At 40.7% G+C, this 5,463-nt stretch overlaps 7 non-coding genes across 7 annotated transcripts; all 7 read left to right on the top strand.

The window, feature by feature from the left end:
* Window positions 1–461: 461 nt before the first annotated feature.
* On the top strand, window positions 462–548 carry trnay-gua (transfer RNA tyrosine (anticodon GUA)). Its single transcript is given in 2 exon segments — window positions 462–498; window positions 513–548. It is a non-coding gene; the product is annotated as a tRNA-Tyr (tRNA).
* Window positions 549–636: 88 nt separating this feature from the next.
* Window positions 637–723, top strand: trnay-gua (transfer RNA tyrosine (anticodon GUA)). The gene is given in 2 exon segments: window positions 637–673; window positions 688–723. It is a non-coding gene; the product is annotated as a tRNA-Tyr (tRNA).
* Window positions 724–814: 91 nt separating this feature from the next.
* trnay-gua (transfer RNA tyrosine (anticodon GUA)) lies at window positions 815–901 on the top strand. Its single transcript is given in 2 exon segments — window positions 815–851; window positions 866–901. It is a non-coding gene; the product is annotated as a tRNA-Tyr (tRNA).
* An 87-nt stretch (window positions 902–988) lies between these two features.
* On the top strand, window positions 989–1,075 carry trnay-gua (transfer RNA tyrosine (anticodon GUA)). Its single transcript is given in 2 exon segments — window positions 989–1,025; window positions 1,040–1,075. It is a non-coding gene; the product is annotated as a tRNA-Tyr (tRNA).
* A 2,135-nt stretch (window positions 1,076–3,210) lies between these two features.
* On the top strand, window positions 3,211–3,297 carry trnay-gua (transfer RNA tyrosine (anticodon GUA)). The gene is given in 2 exon segments: window positions 3,211–3,247; window positions 3,262–3,297. It is a non-coding gene; the product is annotated as a tRNA-Tyr (tRNA).
* An 88-nt stretch (window positions 3,298–3,385) lies between these two features.
* trnay-gua (transfer RNA tyrosine (anticodon GUA)) lies at window positions 3,386–3,472 on the top strand. Its single transcript is given in 2 exon segments — window positions 3,386–3,422; window positions 3,437–3,472. It is a non-coding gene; the product is annotated as a tRNA-Tyr (tRNA).
* Window positions 3,473–3,563: 91 nt separating this feature from the next.
* On the top strand, window positions 3,564–3,650 carry trnay-gua (transfer RNA tyrosine (anticodon GUA)). The gene is given in 2 exon segments: window positions 3,564–3,600; window positions 3,615–3,650. It is a non-coding gene; the product is annotated as a tRNA-Tyr (tRNA).
* The last annotated feature ends 1,813 nt before the right edge of the window (window positions 3,651–5,463 follow it).

Below are 5,463 nucleotides of genomic sequence, written 5' to 3'. Positions count from 1 at the left end.
TATACATGGTCGTTTTTTTCGGCTAAAAACGCCTTACGATACATGGTCGTTTTTTTCGGCTAAAAACGCCTTACTATACATGGTCGTTTTTTTCGTCCGTTTTTTTCAGCTAAAAACGCCTTACTATACGTGGTCGTTTTTTTCGGCTAAAAACGCCTAACTATACATGGTCGTTTTATGGGGTAAAAACGCCTTACTATACATGGTCGTTTTTTTCGGCCGTTTTTTTTTTCGGCTAAAAACGCTTTACTATACATGGTCATTTTTCGGCTAAAAACGGCTTGCTGTACATGGTTGTTTTTTTCCCGCTAAAAATGCCTTACTGTACATGGTCGTTTTTTTCGGCTAAAAACGCCTTACTATACATGGTCGTTTTTTGGGGTAAAAACGCCTAACTATACATGGGCTGTTTTCGGCTAAAAACGCACCCTTTAAAAATGTTGAAAAGGTGCTGCTTTTACCCTTCGATTGCTCAGCTGGTAGAGCGGAGGACTGTAGTTGCGCATACTGACATCCTTAGGTCGCCGGTTCAAATCCGGCTCGAAGGATTGACTTCACTCTGAGAAGTTCTCATTCTTGCTCTTCTGCACTCACTTTATAAAGCCTTAAAGCACATCTAAAATTTGCTTCTTGTACGCTTCGATAGCTCAGCTGGTAGAGCGGAGGACTGTAGTGTCATATACAGACATCCTTAGGTCGCTGGTTCAAATCTGGCTCGAAGGACTTACTTGATACTCAGGTGAGGTTCTTGTTCTCGCTCTTCTGCACTCATTTTAGTAGGTCTTTAATCACTTTTAAAAGGGGCTTCTTGTACCCTTCGATAGCTCAGCTGGTAGAGCGGAGGACTGTAGTGTCATATACAGACATCCTTAGGTCGCTGGTTCAAATCCGGCTCGAAGGATTGACTTCACACTGAGAAGTTTTCATTCTTGCTCTTCTGCACTCACTTTTAAAGCCTTGAAGCACATCTAAAATTTGTTTCTTGTACCCTTCGATAGCTCAGCTGGTGGAGTGGAGGACTGTAGTGGTGCATACTGACATCCTTAGGTCGCCGGTTCAAATCCGGCTTGAAGGATTGACTTCACTCTGAGAAGTTCTCATTCTTGCTCTTCTGCACTTACTTTATAAAGCCTTGAAGCACATCTAAAATTTGCTTCTTGTACCCTTCGATAGCTCAGCTGGTGGAGTGGAGGACTGTAGTGGCGTATACAGACATCCTTAGGTTGCTGGTTCAAATCTGGTTGAAAAGTTTGACTTGACACTGAGTTTAAGTTCTCATTCTTGCTGTTTTGCATTCACTTTACTTACCCTTTAAGAATGTTGAAAAGGTGCTGCTTGTAACCTTCAATAGCTCAGCTGGTAGAGCGGAGGACTGTAGTGGCGCGTACAGACGTCCTCAGGTCGCTGGTTTAAATCCGGCTTGAAGGGTTGATGACACAGAGGCGAAAAACGCCTTAATATACATGGTCGTTTTTTTCGGCTAAAAACGCCTGACTATCCATAGTCATTTTTTTGGGATAAAAATGCCTTCCTATACATGGTCGTTTTTTTTCGGCTAAAAACGCCTTACTATACATGGTCGTTTTTTTCTGCTAAAAACGCCTTACTATACATGGTCGTTTTATGGGGTAAAAACGCCTTACTATACATGGTCATTTTTTTCGGCTAAAAACGCCTTCCTATACATGGTCGTTTTTTTCTGCTAAAAACGCCTTACTATACATGGTCGTTTTATGGGGTAAAAACGCCTGACTATACATGGTCATTTTTTTCGGCTAAAAACGCCTTCCTATACATGGTCATTTTTTTCGGCTAGAAACGCCTTACTATACATGGTCGTTTTTTTTTCAGCTAAAAATTTCGTCCAAAAACGCCTTACTATACATGGTCGTTTTATGGGGTAAAAATGCCTTACTATACATGGTCGTTTATTTCGGCTAAAAACGGCTTTCTATATATGGTGGTTTTTTTCGGCTAAAAATTTCATCCAAAAACGCCATACTGATGAACATGGTCGTTTTTTTCAGCTAAAAACGCCTTACTATACATGGTCGTTTTTTTCGACTAAAAACGCCTTACTATACATGGTCGTTTTTTTTCGGTTCAAAACGCCTTACTATACATGGTCGTTTTTTTCGACTAAAAACGCCTTACTATACATGGTCGTTTTTTTTCGGTTCAAAACGCCTTACTATACATGGTCGTTTTTTTCGACTAAAAACGCCTTACTATACATGGTCGTTTTTTTTCGGTTCAAAACGCCTTACTATACATGGTCGTTTTTTTCGACTAAAAACGCCTTACTATACATGGTCGTTTTTTTTCGGTTCAAAACGCCTTACTATACATGGTCGTTTTTTTCGACTAAAAACGCCTTACTATACATGGTCGTTTTTTTTCGGTTCAAAACGCCTTACTATACATGGTCGTTTTTTTCGACTAAAAACGCCTTACTATACATGGTCGTTTTTTTTCGGTTCAAAACGCCTTACTATACATGGTCGTTTTTTTCGACTAAAAACGCCTTACTATACATGGTCGTTTTTTTTCGGTTCAAAACGCCTTACTATACATGGTCGTTTTTTTCGACTAAAAACGCCTTACTATACATGGTCATTTTTTTCAGCTAAAAACGCCTTATTATACATGGTCGTTTATTTCGGCTAAAAACGGCTTACTATATATTGTTGTTTTTTTTCGGCTAAAAATTTCATCCAAAAACGCCATACTGATGAACATGGTCGTTTTTTTCGGCTAAAAATTTCATCCAATAACGCCATACTGATGAACATGGTCGTTTTTTTCGACTAAAACGCCTTACTATACATGGTCGATTTTTTCGGCTAAAAATTTCATCCAATAACGCCATACTGATGAACATGGTCGTTTTTTTCGACTAAAACGCCTTACTATACATGGTCGATTTTTTCGGCTAAAAATTTCATCCAATAACGCCATACTGATGAACATGGTCGTTTTTTTCGACTAAAACGCCTTACTATACATGGTCATTTTTCGGCTAAAAACGGCTTGCTGTACATGGTTGTTTTTTTCCCGCTAAAAATGCCTTACTGTACATGGTCGTTTTTTTCGGCTAAAAACGCCTTACTATACATGGTCGTTTTTTGGGGTAAAAACGCCTAACTATACATGGGCTGTTTTCGGCTAAAAACGCACCCTTTAAAAATGTTGAAAAGGTGCTGCTTTTACCCTTCGATTGCTCAGCTGGTAGAGCGGAGGACTGTAGTTGCGCATACTGACATCCTTAGGTCGCCGGTTCAAATCCGGCTCGAAGGATTGACTTCACTCTGAGAAGTTCTCATTCTTGCGCTTCTGCACTCACTTAATAAAGCCTTTAAGCACATCTAAAACTTGTTGCTTGTAACCTTCGATAGCTCAGCTGGTAGAGCGGAGGACTGTAGTGGCGCATACAGACATCCTTAGGTCGCTGGTTCAAATCCGGCTCGAAGGACTCACTTGATACTGAGACGAAGTTCTCATTCTTGCTCTTCGGCACTCACTTTATTAAGCCTTTAAGCACATCTAAAATTTGTTTCTTGTACCCTTCGATAGCTCAGCTGGTAGAGTGGAGGACTGTAGCGGCGTACGTAGACATCCTGAGGTCGCTGGTTCAAATCTGGCTCGAAGGACTTACCTGACATTCAGGTGAGGTTCTCGTTCTTGCTCTCGAATATTGCTGCAGTTTACGGTTACTTGACTCTTATACTGCCCACCAGTGGCCGCACTCAAGATGGCGCCACAATGAAATAATCATGACGTGAAGTGTTTTATTTACATTCCGTTTTATTCTGCTCTCACTATAGATTTTGTCATGAACGAAAATGGAGTTTAAATTTCTGAAAGGTTGCAGAAACACCAAGCTGCTCGGAGATGGTCTTGTTTTTACTTTTAACATCCTTGCCGAATACGTTCTTTCCAATCTCTTGAGACAAATCCCGCCTTTGTTTCATCTGGTCCATGTTTAGCGTGGTAGCCACCGTGTCAACAAACATCGCTTGTCATCCTTTAAATAGGTCGACTGATGCTTACTTTGGAAGTTTTGAAGACTGTGATGTTCGTAAGCCGTTCTTGGTTGAATAGCTTTCATCGTCAAAATATTTACGATAATATAAGACAATTCACGAGCTAGGTCTGATTTTGAACAGTTCATTTTCATCAACGCCATTAAAACGTCTTTATTCAAGGCCGACATTTTTTTTTTCTTCTTCCGCAGCCAAACGACGACAGCGGCTGAAGACTCGCGTCGGGCTAAGAGAGCAAACACAGCTGCGGCGCCTAATCCAAGTGTATCACGCGTTCATTAGGAAGAAGGGCGCCTTGCGGTGGCAACGCCGCTTATTAGCCGATTACCCGCCGTCTGTGTGGCCCATTCGAACGACTTTGTGAAGGCGCCAAATGTATTCATGCTAATTACAGGCCGCACCGACTTTCATTTTGGATTCACGGCGCCATTGAGTTGATTACGTTCATTATCATCATTATTATTATGATGCCATCGTTGTTCTCCATGCGGCAGACACATTTGATGAAGAGGGGAAGAAAAAAATAATAATAATCATAATCAACGGGTTGGTTTGGAGACCCTCATTGGAAATCCTAACTTTTGTAACAAACAGAATTTGAAAACCTCAACCATGGCCGCAAAACTTGAAAAAATGTGAATCTTATCGCTTATTTGAATCCCTAACTCTCTTGAAAACCTTCTTTGAAACCGTAATTTCAAACCCTATTCCATGTCCGAAACACGAGCCTTGGCTTCACATCTTCATTTGAAACCCAAACCTTGGCTTGAACCCCCCCATTTGAAAAGTGAAGCCCTTGCATAAATCACTTGGCTCCAATTTGAGACCTAAACCTGGTCTGCAACCCTAAGTTAAACCCTTATCTCTTGTTTGAAACCCTGCCCGTGACTAGAAACCTTAACTACGTCTTTATACCCTGATGTGAATCCGAATTTTTTTGTTTGAAACCCTAATTTTGGCTTTTCAGCTTGATTTGAAACTATCATTTGACTACTTTTCTGCATGTTTTGCTCTCTCTCTCTCTCTCTCTCTCTCTCTCTCTCTCTCTCTCTCTCTCTCAAATTTATTTTTTTGGGCTTCGTTTTGATTGAAATATTAAATATTATCAAGATGCTATTCTCGCCCTTGGCCTTTGTCATTGTTGCTGAAATTTTCATCAGAATTTCATGTAGTTATTTTTATTTATTCATTTATTTTTGGGCCCCAGTCTACCTGCGTCAGAGTGGCTCATTAAACGTCAAGAGCGAGCTCTTAATTAGCTTCTCCTCAATATGCTGGGCCATGTGTCCACTCTCTTTGTGCATACCTGTCTGCCCTTTTTTGTTGTTGTTTATCACTGTGTGTGTGTGTGTGTGTGTGTGTGTGTGTGTGTGTGTGTGTGTGTGTGTGTGTCAGCATCCTATTCAGCATTCTCTTGCCA

This window comes from Hippocampus comes, unplaced genomic scaffold (genome assembly GCF_001891065.2).
Source record: "Hippocampus comes isolate QL1 unplaced genomic scaffold, H_comes_QL1_v1.1 scaffold62, whole genome shotgun sequence".
Lineage (NCBI taxonomy): Eukaryota > Metazoa > Chordata > Actinopteri > Syngnathiformes > Syngnathidae > Hippocampus > Hippocampus comes.
The sequence above is the reverse complement of the archived record's forward strand: the minus strand, read 5'-3'. Positions and strand labels throughout refer to the sequence as shown.